The sequence below is a fragment of the Dromaius novaehollandiae genome, chromosome Z (assembly GCF_036370855.1).
Source record: "Dromaius novaehollandiae isolate bDroNov1 chromosome Z, bDroNov1.hap1, whole genome shotgun sequence".
Taxonomy (NCBI): domain Eukaryota; kingdom Metazoa; phylum Chordata; class Aves; order Casuariiformes; family Dromaiidae; genus Dromaius; species Dromaius novaehollandiae.
Window position 1 is genome coordinate 73,795,140 of NC_088132.1, and position 16,881 is coordinate 73,812,020.

Genomic DNA, 16,881 nt, shown 5'->3' on the forward strand with positions numbered 1-16,881 from the left:
TCAGGACATTCTGGTAATGCTAATCAGGAGATAAGAACAGATGGCTGTATTGGTAAGGGCAAACAAAGCGGGAGCCTGGGCCTGGAGGAGGAAGAGGACTGACAGTGAGATGGAGGAAGCAGTCCTGGTGGGAAGGATCCTGCTGTGGAACTCTGTTGGAGAAAAGGAGGAAGAAAGAGCCTTTGCTTGCTGGAGGGAGGATGCCTTTCACTCCCTGGGGAAGAACAGTGAGGCTGTCTCACCAGTGGGTTGGCAGTGGGGCAGCCGGGTATTTTGTAAGAGATGTCAAAGAAGTGTGAGCTGAGGAGATGCTTGCAGCTGCTCCCACATGAATGTGTGTTGCCAATGCAGTCAGCGCTTGGGCCTCTCTGACCTGCTCTGAGCAGGCAAAGGCTACAGTGAGCAGAGAGCAAAAGGCAATGCCTCAAGGGAGGCATCTCCAAAATGCAGAAGAGGAGGCAGTCCTGGGTGCCTGCAGGCATGCTTTGCTTTGACAGAAGGGAGAAGTTGGCTTCTAAATGACCTGCCCAGGCCAAAACTGGATTTTGCATGTGTAGTTAAGCAGGAAAGCCCAGGTCTAGCTCTTTCCTAGCCATTCTGCTTCATGTTGTCTGCACAGGCTGCCCCGTGGGGCACAGCAGCAGAGGGGCCAGCAAAAGAAGGAGGGAGGGGATGGATGGCTGAAACCTGTGTTTCCCTTCCCACGGCAAGATGGAAAGAGGACATGTCGAGTTTCCATCCTGAGTCTTAGATGGCACGAGCCAGCCGGCCAGCACACCCAGGTTGTGCAGGGAGGCTGCAGGATGTGCTGAGTCAACGTGAGCACCTCCCTCCCCTCTGCGGGAGGAGTGGGGGGGGGGGGGGGGGGTTGCTCAGGGCTGCCAAGACGATGGGGTTTTCCAGCTTGCAGGAAGGGTGAGCGCCAGCTGTGAACCACACAGCACGCTTTCCAATTTTAGCAAGCTTGAATTTGTGTTACTGACCAGAAAAGGCAGTTTAGTCCTTAAAACTCTTTCAGGCTGGGTTAGCAGACGTTTGGCTATTCAGCTCCATCCTTTGCCACAGACATGTGCTCTCCACTCTAAGGTTTTTTTTACAAAAATTACACATCTGGTCCTTACATTGGGACGGATCACCTTGGATGTGATTTTTTTTCTTTGAACAAAGGGCTGATGCTTCACTGTGCTCTGGCCAGGAGATGAAAAGTGCTCCCAGGAATACTCCATGAGTCCTGGGGTCCAGGACCAGCTATTCTATCTCCCCAGGTCCCTGGCGGAGAGGAGAGGCCAAGAGAGGCACATACTTTGTTCCAGCCTGTCCTTTTGCTGGCAACTCTGAGCAGGTCACTGCAGCAAGCATGTAAGTTAGTGGCATTGAGGCTTCTCTACTTCTTCAAGTCCTGGGCAGGGAGAAAGGTAGGGAGTAGAGGGCTGCTGTGAGAAGAATGACCCAGCAAGGGGTTCCTGGAAGTGGTGACTTCCTCTGTTCACCTTGGTAGATTGCTCATTCTCAAACTAGTGATCTGTGCGTCAGCCCTCGTAACCAGGAAGCATTTCAGCAGAAGCATCAACTTCACATACTTCTTGCAGCTTAGCAAACTGCCCCCATCCACGTTCAGAAAGCCTGAACTTCTCCTTCTGTAGTTGCCTCAACTTCTCTTCCCGTTCTGCCCTTTGACAGCACCTGTGCCACAGAAGCAAGTCTGACGTAAAGGTGGGTGAATAAACTGGCTCCTCTCTGCTGACAATTTCCAGGTGGCTGGCCTGAAATATGCTATTTCAAGGCAGCAAGGTGCTGTCTCTGTCCTTTGGAGGGACGCTCTGCCACTCATTTTTGCCACCTGGGCTGTGGAAGAGGAACACAAGGCAGTTGCAAGGGATCTTGCTTGGTATGGGAGAGACCTCAAAGGCAAGAGTAGCTTAGCTAGTGCCTGTCTGTTCTTCCCAGAGCCTGGCTGAAGGATGGTATTAAGGATGGTGTTTTACATGTGTTATTCACAAATAGAGAACCGTTCCTAGGAAATTGTTGCCATCTGGCTCAAATCAGAGCAGTCCCCTAGCTGCTCTAACTGGATGTCAGGCACATCATTGGGTTTGGTCTCAGCTCCCCTTTTCCCTGGGGCTAGAGCAGGTAGCCAGTCTGGTCTAGGAGCTCACGTAGGTTCTCTGCTGTCTCAGAGACTCCCAGAGCTCGCAGGGAAGCTCATCTTTTTTGATACTGACAGGTTGATTCAAGTATGTCCATTTTAATTGCTGGTCCTGTCCCACTGGTGGCTGCTGAGTTTTGTTCAGGTGCTTACCCAGCTCTGTGACCTTGGTGATGCCGTGACCATGGTGTTGGCTCTGCCTTTGACCTCGCTGATGACATGCAGTGAGCAGTGCAAATCTCTCATCCTGCCTTCCTAGAAGGGACCCTGGGGACTGAAGCATCCTGATGAAAGGAGGGGTGGTATGTGGGGGAAGTCACTGGCTCCCTGTGTGACCCTGGGCAAGACTACTGTTCTCTGTGTTTTGGTTTTCTTTGCCCTGAAAAGGGAGAAAGGCTCTGTGAGTGTATGGCGAGGATCAGGAGGCATTGGATACTGCATCTGTGTCATACATGTGAAAATCCAGGGAGATCCATTAGCTGAATCAGCAGTTTTGGCATATGGTCCTGAACTTTGACAGAAAATCATTCTTTGTCCCTATTAAATACGTGACCTCTCAGCCTGAGGTGTTGTCCCTCCCTCCGTAGCCAAAGCATGGGTTTAGTCTGGCCTAAGTTTCCCAGATGGCAGGGCCTTCTGACCCGGCTGGGGCTCTGTGACCCTGCTGGAGACCCCATGCTTGGCTGCCTCGTCCTTTTGTAGCACCAGCGCTGCCTGTCCTAAGTCACCTGCATGTGGCTGTAGACAAAATGCTGCAGCTGGCCAGGTGTTCTCAGGTGGATATGATCAGAGCCCCTCATCAGCATGACTCTGACTTGCAGGGTATGGGGCAGAAAGGGTAGAAAAAGTCTATGTGTGATCCCTGTAATTTTTTCCCATAATCAATGGGAAATGGATCCTTCAGCCATGAGGCTGCTGTAAGCAGAAGCACAGATCCGCACACCAGGCGTGTTGCACAGACCGGCATCTTCTGCGTGCGCCTGCTCTCTCGCGCATTTCTTGACGCAGATGGATGTGCTGTGGTACACAGAGCCTCTCGGCGGCTGGGAGGCTTGTGCTGTAGCTCTCACTGGGCTCCAGCATGGTGAGCAGCTGTGATGTGATGTGCAATGTTCCTTTTGTAGCCTCTGATTTGGTACCCTCTAAGAAAGAGGCTGGGTTTAGAAGAGCTTTTGGAAGGGAATGATGCTAAGGTGAATATGAAAGGAGAGGATTTGGGGCAAAGCGTGTTTCATTTGAGCTTCTGCCCCTAGCATTAAGGGAATCGCTAGTCTGAGAAGCAGTTTGCAGAGAGAGCATCATCACGCATATAGCTTGTACTGTCTGGACTCGGGAACTGGCCAAGCGTGCCGCGGCACTAGCTGATGCTAAGTGACAAAAGCCATGCTTTAGAAGAAAGCTCTTCCTGGCTCCCAGGACACTGAAAGCACAGTCTCCCTCTGCCCAAGCTCTGTGCCTGTCCCTTGGTCAACCCCCTGCCATCTGCAGGGCTGCCCACCCTGTTGTTTAGCAGAGTGGGGTGGCAGGCTGAACTGAGTGGCTCCCCTCTTCTCCCCAGAGAGGGTCTTGGGCTTCGAGCCCTGGTTTTTGCAGCCCCTTGGAGAACCAAACTGAGAAAAGGCATGGGGTGGCCTGGGAGGGCATGTGTTGGCTGTATCTGAAGGAAGGTCAGTCGTCAGGCAGCTAGCATATGGGTCTGCGCTGCGGTGGTGCTGGGTAGCCTTCCAGCGCCAGAGGTGGGGGACAGGCTGCCAAAGGCCTGATAAAGTGAATGGGTTTGCCTGGAAGGCAGCCTGGGAGCCTGGAGGAAACCCTCCCCCAGCCTCGCTCCTTATCTCAGCAGTGCTTACACATGGCAGTGCTCCCACTCCCGGGCTGCCTTGCTGCCCCCGTCTCCCCGATGTGGACTTGAGCCAGTGGCGTCATCTCTGCCCCTCCTGCTGCTGCGTGCTGCAGGAGATGAGGCGTTTGGTGCAGCCTGGCCAGCTTTCCTGCCTGATTTGCTGCCTTGCAGAGTTTGTGGCATTGCCCTGACAACTGTGGCAGGGTTGCACACGCAGGGCTGTGGCATAAATGGGTGAGTCAGGCAGGAGGAGGGGGTGAATCACAGGGGAATGAGTCAGCGGGAAGCCAAAGGCAGGTGCTCTCCCAGGACTGGGCTTTAAGGGAGCCCAGGGGCCTGGCAGCCCAGGCTTGGTCCTCCAGGCGATGGGATGAAGGTGCCAGAGGAGAGCTGGGAAAGCCTCAGGGCTTGGCAGGTGAAGGTGGTGCCTGTGGCTGCTGCAGAGGCAACGGGCCAGGATACCTGGGATCCATCTTGGCCACGTGCCGAACCTGTTCTCTGCTCCCATCTCCTCTCGGCTTCAGTACTCTGCCGTCCTGGTGGGGTCTGGGGAGTCCATGGTGTTGAGGCTTTCCTAGGAGAGACTGAAGACAAGCACTGTGAGGGAGCAGTGCAATGACCAGGTATCCCAGCCTCCGGTACGTGGGGCGAATCCTTGTCCTCGGGAGCCTGTGGGATGTCCAGCCAGCCCTGGGCAAACTGAGCAGGTCTCTGTCCTGGTCAGATCCTGTCCGCTAACCTTCCCCTGCACTCTGAGAGAGTGGGAGGAGGATGGAAAAATTAATGAACCCTGCTGGGACAGGGAAGGATAAATGGATAGTTCTGTATTGAGTGATCAGGCCACGTGGGAAGAACCGGGATGGGATGATGCACTGGGGGCACGGGGGGATGCTGGCTCCGAAAACCCATCAGTGGTCTGGGCTTTGGCCATCCTGCATAACCTGTGGGGGTGTTTGAGGGGTTCATGGAGGGCTGCTTCCCTCATCCAGGGACCTGTTCTGGGCTGTTTTGTTTTTGTCTTCCCTAGCTGGTCGCCGATGAGTTTGACTCCTTCAGATCGTGCTGCCCATCGCTCCTGGGGAAGGTCCCCTATGGGCATGTGGTGGACATAGGCCCCATAGTGGTGCCACAGCAGTAAAACCAAAGCCCTGTGTATTTAGGGCCAAACTTCTTGGGGCAGGTACTTGGGATTCCCAACACAAGGTGATGTGGGCTTGTTGCAACAGGAACTGAAATCTGCACCTGGTATCTCTAAGAAGCAGAGCTGTGGATCAAATTCTCAAATGAAAACAGCCCCCTCTGGTTTCAGTGTTGTGACAAGTAGTGTCCCTAAGGTCTGTAGGGCTCTGCTGCCCAGGCTAGCTGCAGGTAACTGCTGTCTTCCCTGGCTATGTGCTTGGCAGGGAGGAATGGAAGTTAACAAGCTCTAGCTTTCTCCAGAGATACCCTGGAGGTCTGGCACTGCCCTGGGTCTGAGACAGGCTGGCGTGCTGCAGTGCGTTGTGTTTGCAGCCTGTTCATCCTGTTCAGGTGAGAGGAGGAAGGACCTGCATGTGGCTGTGTGTCTTACTGCTTGTGGGAGACACCATGCTGGGGTAGGATGTGGTGGATGGAGTCCCTCTGCTGAGCCTGGCAGAGTGGTTTCCCTCCTGCCCATGGGTGACTGCTCCCTCTTCCCAGTCAGCTGCTTTGCCTGTCACAGATTGTGAGTTCAGTTGTCACAGATTAACCCTCTGCCCCTGCTCTAAGTGGACTGGATGAATTGAGAGTGAGGGTGTCCTGTGCTCTCTTAGAGGAGTTTGCCTTCTTGGCATCTCCATCAGGGCCTGATGAGGCCAGACTGGCTGAGAGCTCCTTGACTGTGCTGTTTGAAGTGGATGGGGAGATGTTACAGGAGAGAGAACCCATGCTTGGTCTGCATCCCCATCTTCTGGCTGGGCTGTGGCGAGCCAGTGTGTCCCTACTGCACAGACCTTCCCATCCCTTCCTTAAAATGCAGAGCCTCACCCAGGCTTGCGGGGGGCTGCATCCTCGAGCCAGTGTCTCTCCAACAGAGGTGTGGCTGGCACTGAATGCCTGCCCAGACCCAAAGCGTGACTAATTGCAGATTAATGCATTTCTCTCCCCTTTCGTTCTTCCCCGCCCTGAATCTGAACTGCTTATGGTGTCAGTGGAGGAGGTTTTGGGCTCCCCAGGATAAGGCGGACACAGACAAATGAGAGAGAGTTCAGCTGAGATGCTGAGGGGCTGGCAGTTGGGGCAAATGAGGGGAGGCTGAGAGCAGTGGGGCTGTGCAGCCTGGAGAAGGGAAGGCAAAGAGGTCTCATTGCTTCGGCAGCTGCCTGGTGGGGATTTGGAGAGAAGCTGGAGCAAGGCTCTTCTGGGAAGTGTCCAGGGACAGGATATTAGGCAACAGCACAAGATGCGTCAAGGGAAGTTCCTGTCAGATTTTAGGAAAAATATTCCCTACGAGGACAGTCAAATCCCACAACAGGCCTGGACAAGGGGGGCAATTTCAACTTTGGAGGCTTTCAGCCCTCAATGGGGTCAGGCCATCAGCAACCTGCTCAAGGCTGGCCTCATTCGGAGCAGGCTTGGACCAAGACCCCCCGCCAGGGTCCCCTTCTACCTGTGTTATTGCACAGATCTGCAGTTCTCAGGGCAGTTGGCAATGTCACACCTCAGGGCCTGTTGGACCAACCTGCCTGCAGGTGAGCAGAGAGCTCAGAGATTTGTTCTGTTTATCCCCTTTGCTGCCTCTTGGCGCAGTGAGTACCAGCCCTCCTGTCTGGATCCATCTCTCATCTGTGTGGTGCTAGCGGTGTTGGGGGACTGAGGCACTGCCTGAGCAGGATTGCCCACCTCATTGCTCTGCCTCCACCTCTCGTACCTGGAGCACCCTTCTCTCCAGAGGACTGTTTTTTCCCTACCTACACGAGTATGAAAAGTTTGGCTCTGACACACAGGCAGTAAAGCACAGGGCAATAAATCATCCGCCCGGCTCCACTGGCAGTGCGGAGCTGTGATCTGCAGGGGATGTTCATGTTGCCAGGAGGCTGGAGAGGACGCTGGCCCCCAGCCCTCCGGGTGGAAGGGCTCCAGGTTTATCTTCCCTGTGGTGCCTGTCTCAGGCCCAGAGACAGTGGCGATCGGAGGGGAAGTCACCAGTAGTCTTTTTAAAGGCTCCAGCTGCCTGACCATCCTGAGCAGATAGGGAGCAGATGGAGGCTGAGATGAGCCCAGAGGACTGTCTGGAAAGAATTATGTGCTCCCAGTATTTTCTGTTTCTTTGCCAGCCTTTTATTCTCATGGCTGCTCTTTTCTTGATCCTGTCCTTCTGCAAGGCTGGCTGCTGGCAGCCTTGTCAGCCTTGTCTTCAGAAACAACTCCGTTCTGCAATTTATTGAGTCTCCTAACTTTGACTCTAGTGTCTAATGCTCCAGAAGCCTGTCTGGTGTCTAAGTGCTAAAATGTTTTTTAGTGTTTGCCTCGTCCCCTCTGCCGGAGTAAAAAATGGGAGCAAAGGGGCTATGTGTAGCCACAGAGCCTGGGCACAGCTGACCTGCAGCAGAAGCTCCACGTACTTCCCCATCTCATGGAAGGATGTCCCCAGCATTCAGGCTCCCCAGACACTTTTATGTGGGTTTCCATTCTCTAGGAAGTTCCCATGGGCCCGTATTTGTCCCCAGATCCCTTCTCAAGTTGCTCATCTAGGCCTTTCGCTTGGGCTTGTTGGTGTGGGGCTGCCGCTGGGGTCAGAGAGCTGTGCTCTCTCCCTTCCCCTGGCTGCCTCTCCTCGCAGTCCAGTTGTTACTCAATACTGCTCTGGGCACTGTTGCGTTACTTGGATATCTCTGTTACAACACTCGGGCGCATCGAGAGCAGCAGGGTCTGGTGGTCTGAGCCAAGAGGCCCCTGAGGTCCGTTCCTAGCTCCATGGGTAAATCCTTGCCTGTCTTGGGACTAGTTGATTCCTCGTAGTCTGCGGAGAGCTGTCAGGGCTTTTGTGGGCTTTGTCTCCCTATGAGTGTCAGAGCTGGAGGGTCTGTGTCCCTTGTGGTATGGCTGCCATCAGGGTTTAAGTGGTTTTTTTGGCCCACTTGTTATGGTGAAGCTGGTTTCTGAGATCTGAGCTTTGCATATTTCTGCTGAAGGTGTGCAACAAAACATGGACTGTAGCAGTAACAAGAAAGTCTTCTTGTTTTATGGGGGCTGATGTGGGAGCTTGCGTCTTGCGCAGGAAGGTTGTCTGGGGATGCAGCTGTGCCTTGAACCCACCCCTGTTCCCTATCACTTCCGCAAAGACAGAGGATGCTGATACGTCAGCATGCCCTGCGCTGTGTGGCCCATGCAGGCTGCACCTGCCTGATAGCCCCGAGGGCAGGTCCCTTGTAGCCTCTGTCTCACATGAGGCACTGGTTGGGCCTTGGCTTCCTGAATGCTACCATCTCCATGCAACAGCTGAGCGTCAGGCCCTATGGGCACCCCAGCTGTGTTGCTGCACGGAGCCCTGGGCTGCTGTTTCAGAGCCCTGCTCTAGCTATAGGGTGGTGCTGAGTGCGTGGGGCAGAGGGCTATGCCGTCTGCAAGACCCAGGGGCAATGCGGAGCAGGTGGACTGGGATGTCTGCCAGTTCCATGGGGTGAAGAAGGAGCTGGTGCAGCGCTGCTGGGCCAGTGGTTTGTGTATGCCTCTGGGGCTGGAGCTGGACACACCAATTCCGCATCCCACCTTGTTCCCCTTTGAAGGGGCTTGTGCACCTCTGTGTTTGTTGCCTGCATGGGCAGCGGTGTGAGTGTTCAGGTGAGTGATGACATCTTTTCCTGATGCCTCAACAGATCTCTTCCCTCTCCCTTCCTTCAGGCTTGCTGGAAGGAGAGACCTTGCCTTCATCTGACAAGGTACAGGACATTGAATTTATGGTGGAAATGCCCCTTCTCTGTGAAAACACTTTACAGTCAAGCAAGTATAGAGCCCAAATACCTACCCAGTCTGTATCACTGCTTTGGCCTTTGCTAGGCTTGAGGCTTTCTAAATCGCAGCTGGAAAGGGGAGAATCGGGTGGGTGTGCATGTGTATGTATTTAGGGTATCTCCTACCACCATGCCATGTAGATGTCTAGCATGGGGAATGGAAAAGATGCTGAATGTCGCCACTGCTGCTGCAGTCTTATCTGCAAGCTGCAGCTTCGAAATGCCGAGCCGGAGGCCTGAGTGCCTGTGCCCAAGCGCCTCCCTTGGAGGGCTCTTACAGTAAAAGGAAGTATATCGCAAGAGGGGTTGCGGTGCAAATGGACAGTTCCCACGGGGTAAATGCTGCACACAAAATCCTTGCTACCCTTCTTACCAGAGGCACTCAGCCTGTTCCCTCTTCTAGCGCTCAGCTTTGAGGCCTGCGTGTCAAGAGTTGCTTCAGGTAATGCAGCATCCCTGGGACCTTCTCCACTGTTCTGCAATGCCCTTGTGACGGTTTAGGGGATGTTGGAAGGATGATATTCCTGTGGCTCTCCCAGGGACTCCTTGGTGGGTCTCATGTGAGTTGTGTGCAAAGAGGCTTGGGCTGGCAAGGCTGTAGGTAGGTGAGGGGCAGTTGGGGATGGAGAAGACTAAGGTAAGTTATGGCACTTGCTGCAGAGATCAGGAGAGGACAGAGCACAGGTGAGGAGCTGGGGACTTTGGGGACATGCGTGGGGGTGCATGTAAGCAGGGCAGGGTCTGATGGTTGTGGAGGGCAGCGGTTGGGGTGGGAGCGAGGAATAGCATGCTTTAGGGGACACTGAGCCACGCTGCCATGAGGAGGATGTAGGGAAACTGAGGGTCTGTGTATCTGGGCTCAGACAGTGTGGATGATTACAGGGAGTCGAGTCATGGGAGGGACTGGAAGGAGCTGGCTTGGTAAGAGGGACGATGGGGCTGTGCATGGCTGTGGTTGTATATGGTGGTGAGGGGGCAGGAAGTGGGTGTTGAACTGGGAAGCAGAGGGGAGGCAGCAGAGGTCCCATCGCTGCTAGCTGTTCAGATTGCCGTGCCATCTTCTCCCAGCACTGGAAGCATCAGCCCCCTCACAGGCCTGCAAGGGGCAGAGCTCCCCCTCTGCAACCCTGTCACCCAGAGCACGCTGTCAGGGCCCACATTTCTGTACCTGGCTCGCAGCAATGAAGAGTGCCCCGCTCACGCTGCACGGTTAGATCACGCTTCCTGCAGCGGACAGCCTGGGACGGGGAGCTGATGGGATGTGAATGAACAGCAAGTGATCTGCCTTTCCACCGTGGTCGAGTTAAATGGGTCAGGATAGGGTTCCCCATGGTTTCTGATACAGGCAGTAACCCTAGGGTGTTATTCCTCCTCCTGGGACATGAGATATGCAGGCTGAAAGAACTGTTACTCGTAACGTTTCTACAGCACCTGCTACAGTGAGGGTCTGGTCCTGCTTGGGGCTGGGGGTACGAATGTCCTTATTGAACTTTCCACGTGGTAGTATGCAGGTGGCCCAGTCATGGCCGGAGACCCCAGGCGTTGTGCAGGCACAGAGCAGAAGTGGTCCCTGCCCCTCCGTCAGGACTGATCAGGCTTCCTGTGGCTGCCCGGTGACTGGGTGTGTGCCCATGTGACTTTGTAATTGCTAACGGTGGAAAATTTTCCATCGGTTCCAGTTGGCACCGAGGTCTGGAAGGGAGCAGCAAGTCTGTGTGGTTGTCTGGCAGCTGGGGCCTGGGTTCCTCTAGCTGCCACCTCCAGAGATCGGAAGAAAACTGAAATGGAGCCTGCGGACGTGTCCCTGCACGTGGACGACTAGGGGCTTGCTTTCGCTGCATAGAAAGCCGTGGGCTCCTTCTTGGTTGCCCCGGGGTGACTACCACAGCTGCGCTCCCGCAGGAAAGGCAGTGAGGCTGCCGTGCTACTGCAAGGTCAACTCCAGGGAGCGCGTGGCATTGAGCTCTGCAAATTCGCCTTGCCGTAAAACTCACACGCGTGGTGTTGGCCGCGCTTTCCCCTGGGGAGCGGTGGCATGCAGTAGTTACCCCGAGGTGAAAAGACACAGCTCTTTATGAAGCGAAGCAAGCCCGGAGGAATTTTCCCCTTGTGGCCAGCTGTTGTCCTGGGCCTGGCTTGCGTCCTGCAGCACTTCCCACTCCGCGTTTCCTCGGGGAGGGGACCAGGGCCAGCCCACCCTCCGGACTCCCTTCGCCGGGTGAGTGGGTGCCACCTCGGGCTCGCTGGGGTAAGTGGCTGTGGTGGAGCCCAGCAGCATCCTGTTGTCTCTGCAGGGATCCTCTTGGGCAGCAGAGTTTTCCCCACCCCCAGCTCTGCCGCTGCCTCTTTGTTTTCTGGCAGAAGCCTCCGTGCCTTTTCATTGCCGTTGAGGCGCTGAGCAGGAGCCTACATGTGCCGTGTGTGTGTCTTGCTGGGAACGTGATGCGGGCTGGCGAGCCTGCTGGGCTGCGCGTCTCCCTGGCGGGGCTGCGGAGGCCAGCTGGCACCTTTGGGGGCTCCTTTCCTTGGGCTGTTCCTCTGCTCGAGCAGGGCTCTGAGGCTGCTGCTTTCCTCTGGTAAACCCTCTTTTACACTGGCAGCATTTCTGCACCTTGCCACAAGTGGAGTAAGTTGGATGGGAAGGGGACAGTTCTCAGCTCGGCTCTGCTCGCGGCTTGGGCTCTCTGCTGCGGTCCTCTCGTGCCATCACTCCTGCCGAGAAGATACCTGAGATTAGAGCAGTGCAAAGGAATATGGGGGGGTGGGGTGCTGCGGATCTGGATGCAGCAGTGGCTAAGGATTGCTTGTGCTGTGCCTGCCTCTCTGTGTATTTGATCTCTCGACTTCCAGTGGGGACTGAATTCCTGTGCTGGATTCTGGGCTCGGCTCTTGTGAAAGGATCCAATTATTTCAGAGCTTTGAGCATCTCCATTTGCTGCCCATATTTGCAGCGCCCGGGTCTGCGCTGGCTGGAATTCCAAGTGATTAACGTGACTGTGACATCCCTCCTAGGGGTGTTATCTTTGCTCGCTGTCCCCCACCGCCCCCCTCTTCCTCCTCCAGCAGCGAGCGAGCGAGCGAGACAGGCAGGCAGGCAGAGACAAAGGTCTGTCCTCAACCTGGGCTGTCCTCCCCATGAGCGGCTGCTGCATGGGATTTCCCCGCTCTGCATGCTGCAGGTTTCGTGGACTCCTGATTAACGTTTGAGCCGGGAGGCTGCAGGCTGTATCCCCGAGGTTTGAGCCTGCGGGGCTGGGCGGGCAGGGGGTGCTGCCGGCTTTGGAGAGCCGGCTGATTGTCCTGCCGGATGTTAAGCTGCTTTTCATTCTTTGACTGTGCTTTTCTGGGGAAAGGGGCAGCTATGCATGGAGGGGAGGTTAGCGTGGGGGGTTTGGGGGGGGGTTGGACATGGGGGAGAGCCGTACACAGGTGGCTGTTGTGTAGTGGGATCTGCTCCCCCTTCCCAGCCGCGGGCTATTGTCAGCGTCTCTGTTTGCATGCGAGGCACCAAGGCAAGGTGTGCGGAGGTGGTCTGCGCGGGTGTCAGGCAGCACGGGGTGAGCCGCCAGGCTGGCAGCTCTGCTCTGGCCTCCTGAGCCACCGGGAGAGATTTCATTGTGTCGTCCCAGGTCGGCCGGGTGGAAGGGCTCGGTGCCCACGTAGCCTCCTACAGCACCTTGCGTGTGGGCCTGCGGCTGGGAAGGCACTGTGCACCGCTGGGCAGACCTCAGCCTGCAGGGAGACCCGGGAGCCGATGGGGCGCCTGGTTGCTTGGGAGCCCGCTGGAGCTGTGGTGAGGCTCCCTGTGGGGCAGGCTGCTCTGTCCTCGGGGCTCCTGCACCCTGCTTCGGTGCACCTGGACAGTGTCCCCTCTTGCAGGCTGGGAGGAAGGGCAGCAGCAGCACCTCCCTGACCCAGGAGGGTAGAGGGAAGTGTGGGGTTTGTCTCTGTAGAAGCTGTCTTTGATGATTTCTAGGAGCTTGCAGCTTCTAACATGGGCACTCCCTCTTGCCCCATCCTTCCCTTCTGGGCTTGGGCTTCCTCCGTGTTATCTGCACAGGGGCCAGCACTGAGCAAGGCTCTGCAGCTGCATAAATCTGGTACGGCAGGAGGCTTCCTTCTGAGGAGCCCCTGAGAGCAGCACTTGCCTCTGCAGTGGGGCAGGGATGCTCCCTCTCTCTGCCTCATCTTTTTTTTCCCCTTTCCCTTGCTTCCACGAAGTGTGGGCTCATTCCTCTGTGACCCAAAGCCCAGGGGAGAGCCAGAGCCATATCTCCTCCTTTCATCTCTTCTTTCAGGTACAGTTTGCTGCTGAAGCATCTCCCTCACTGGTTTCTTCACAGGGTTGCCACCTCTCCCATGGACAGTGCTATAAGTGGTTCCCATCTCTCTCCTGACTACAGTATACCTGGTCTTGCAGGCCATGGAGAAACCATTCTGTGATGGCAGCATTGCTGCTGGTGCCGCCGTCCTCCAGGGGTGTGATGGAAACTTTCTGCCTGCTTCTCAAGCTCAGCTCTTAGCATGTGCCAGGGAGCCTGTGCTTTTACACTTCCACTGGCTAGATTTCCCCTATTAAATATTTTTCTTGGTTCAGATAGGACTGATGGAGCTGTGACTTATCTTCCAAGCAGTCAGTTTCCAGCAGTTTCTGTTTGTCTTCTCTTGCCTCGTGCTCTGCTTGTACCGAGACTAATCCTTTGCCTTCTTGTAATGACTGCCCCTCTCTTTCCTTGCTCTGTGGCTCCTGCATCACCCCGCAGTGAAGCTGGGAAGGTTTGGTCTCCTAAGCGCTTCCCAGGAGAGGGAGCAGGAGAGAGGGAGGCAGCAAAGGTCAGTTCAGGGATTCCTTCTCTGTGGTCTGAATGGTGTGAGGACCTCTCTCAGCCCTGCTGGTCCCCACGCGTGGCTATCTGCCCCAGGCAGCAGGGCTCAGACCACAGTCTTTTGTCCCCCGACTCACTGGCAGTGCTGCTTTGGCAGTGCTGCTACGTGGATTCCCACTGTGTGAGCTTGGCCCCTTTGGGAACAGCACTCCCTCTCCTCCTTGCACCAGTGTCACGCTGGTAGCCCTGCCAGGCCCCCCTTTCTCTGCCTGTCCTGTCCCCACACCCTTGGTGTGGTGCAGTACAGTTAAAATGGCAACAGATCCTTTTGCAGGTCGGAGCCTTTGGCTGCAGCCCAGTGTACAGTACAGCTGCTGCATCACCCAGCTGGGAACTCTTCCTCACCTGCCATCCTGCTTTCTTGCCACCAGATTGGGGCCATGGTCTGTTTATTCTGTGTCCCCCCGATGTGCTAATAGGAATGAAGCCAACAGGTAATCCAGGTCCCTGACCCTCAGTCCTGGCTGTGCCATCCTGCATCATCCCTGCTGGATGGGTTGGGGTCTGGTAGCTCAGTGTCCCCGAGGTGGTGGAACACAGTGTCTCTGCCCCAGCACCAGGGACACGCTCGCTCCCTCCCTGCTCTTCCTTTAGCACTGTGGGTATCCTGGCTGTTGAAGTGTAGCGCCCTTTCTCCAAGCCTAGCCAGGCGAGATGCAGTGAAGAAATCTGCGTCTGACGTAGCTGTGGAGCCAGGTGCTGGGAGACCTTGGAGAAAAGACAGCAGGCATGTGTCCCCGGTGGCACTGCAGCGCCATAAAAAGAGATTCCTCCTTCCTCATCACAGTGCTCCCTGTCCTAGGCTGCCAGGCAGCCCTCCAAGAGGGTGTGCAAGGCGGTCCCTCCCAGGGTGTACCTGTAGACAGAAGGAACCCTTTTGGGGTGAGGTGGGGAACCCTGCCGCCTCTCCTGCATGATGCCTTAGGCAATGGTGTCCAGCTTGGCAAAATGGGGTGGAGTTCCTCATGCAAGGTGTGGGTGCTACTGGCTAGCGCTGGCATCACCTGGTAACTGGTGTTGAAATTTCAGCTGGGACAGGTCTGTGGTGTCAGTGTGTCAGCCTCACCTGATGGACCTGTTCTCCTGAAATGCAGCTGCCTCTGGGGAGCAAATGGCTCAGCCTACCTACACGAGGACTTGGGAAGGGATGTGACCACAGAGGAACGCAGGAAGGAGAAAGAAATGATGCAGGTTGAAACTGCGGATTTGTCCCAGCGTGGACACAGGCAGGAAGGATATGGCATTCTCCTGCCGTGCCATGCTGACTCTTTTGCTGCCGGTTGCTGACTTTACTTCTGAGCGGTCGACTGTGCCGTGCAGGTCGTGGTACAAATCTCCCCCAGGGGTGGAGGAGGTAAGCAGCTAACTGGTGTAAGAGCTCTGCACTTTCCAGGCAGGCAGAACACAGTGAGTTAGCACCTCCACATCCTCCCATGGCCCACAACTGCGGGCATTCACCTGCTGTCCTACGTGCCTTCATGCAGGCCCTGTGCAGGGTGCCAGGAGAAGCTGTTTTTACAAAGAGCCGTTGTTGAAGCTTGAGATCGGACATTTGATGTGCCATGGTGTGAATTTGCCCTGCTGTGAGCGCTCCCAGGGAGCTAGCGTATCACTTCTCTATCCTGGCTGATCCCTGGCGATGCCCTTCCCTTGACACTGCTGGCAGTGGCTCCCGGGCTGGCCTGCTTTCTGTGACTGGCTGCAAGTGCCTATTAATTAGAGATGCCATTGAAAATCTAATGAAAGACCAGTCCATTTCCTGGAACAGCCAAGGTCAGCCCCGGTGCTGCACCAAGCACTGCGAGTGGCCTGCTGACGCTGGGACTCCAACTAGAAAGATTTTGGGTTGCAGAATTTGCCATACCAGGGTGTCATAATAGGGGTGCACTTGGGTGTTCGGTGTTTCTCAGCATGCCTTCAGGGATTTCATTCACCTACCTGGCCCTGCTGTTTCCAGTCTGATCCTGTGCATTGGAGTGCTGATCTGCACCCTGCTTGGAGGGCAGTGGCTCCAGGAGACAGATCCTGTAGTGCCCCACACCTCATGGAGGGATGATCTGATGCGGTGGCAAGATGTGGGCTTCACACTGAGCCTGACTGGTGCCTGAGGCATTGCGGAGGGTTAGGCGAGACGATGTAGGGCCACGCTGCCTTCGGGACAGCGCTTGCAGTCGGGATGCCCAGCCGGACAGGCAGCAGCTTCCCTCTGAACAGCTGCCGTAGTGGGCTCCTGGGCAAGGACTGAGTGGGAAGAGAGGTGGGGAGTGTGTGGGCCCCAGGGACGGGCAGCGCTGCCTCGCTTTGCCCAGGGGTTCCTCTACCCTCAGCCCCTCCATCATGGGATGGAGGTTCCCAAGGGCTTGTGCTCGCTGTGAAGGTGTCATATCACAGGCTGCTGCCCAGGCTGACTCTCCTCCTTGCCCTCCCCCAGGCATCAAAGGTACAGTGCTGGTGGATTATGACCACAGGGAAGCTGTGGCTGTGCCCAGGAAGCTGTGTTGCATCTACAAATCTCCTTCGTACATCAAGGGCACCTTTGAGCAGGTGAGTGCTGTGCACATGAAAGGACTGCTGTCTGCTCTGGGGGAAGCTGGTGGGGGGCCATCATGGCTCAGGGCTGTCAAGGTCCCAGTTTCTGCCTTCCTGCCAGACATTACTTAGTAGAGGAAGGAAATTGCAAGCTCTTCTCCTTGTCTGTAGGGCCACAAAGTGACGTGTGCTGTGGGTGAAAGGGCTGGGAGGTGGACATGAGACCAGTGGCCTGGGTGGGGGCTGGTGATCGGCAGCATCTTGGAAAGCAAACTATGAAATTGTCACCAAAAATAAGTAGGAATCTGTTCAAATGCACAGGTTTTTGTGAAGGTAAACAAGCAAAAGGCATATAAAATACAAGAAAGGAATGAGAATTCACAGCTTAGCTTAAAGTATTTGTGGTTTAAATGGAAATCATATCGACCGTGCTGCCCAAGGTGGCCTGTAGATGTATGTGGTCTTTGGATTTGGAAGGCTGAGAGAGGCTGAACATGAATACTG

The 16,881-nt window shown here is 55.6% G+C and overlaps 1 protein-coding gene across 9 annotated transcripts in view; it reads left to right on the forward strand.

The window, feature by feature from the left end:
• Window positions 1–16,881, forward strand: part of ATOSB (atos homolog B) — a 41,606-nt gene that overhangs the window by 15,429 nt on the left and 9,296 nt on the right. For 7 of the 9 annotated variants that reach the window (XM_064501218.1, XM_064501215.1, XM_064501222.1 and 4 more), the window contains one exon: window positions 16,280–16,392. The gene's annotated coding sequence lies outside the window, so the exon portion shown is untranslated. Of the gene's footprint in view, window positions 1–8,852; window positions 8,891–14,936; window positions 15,203–16,279; window positions 16,393–16,881 lie in introns of those variants that run through there. The other 2 variants (XM_064501220.1, XM_026108208.2) reach the window with 2 other exon arrangements.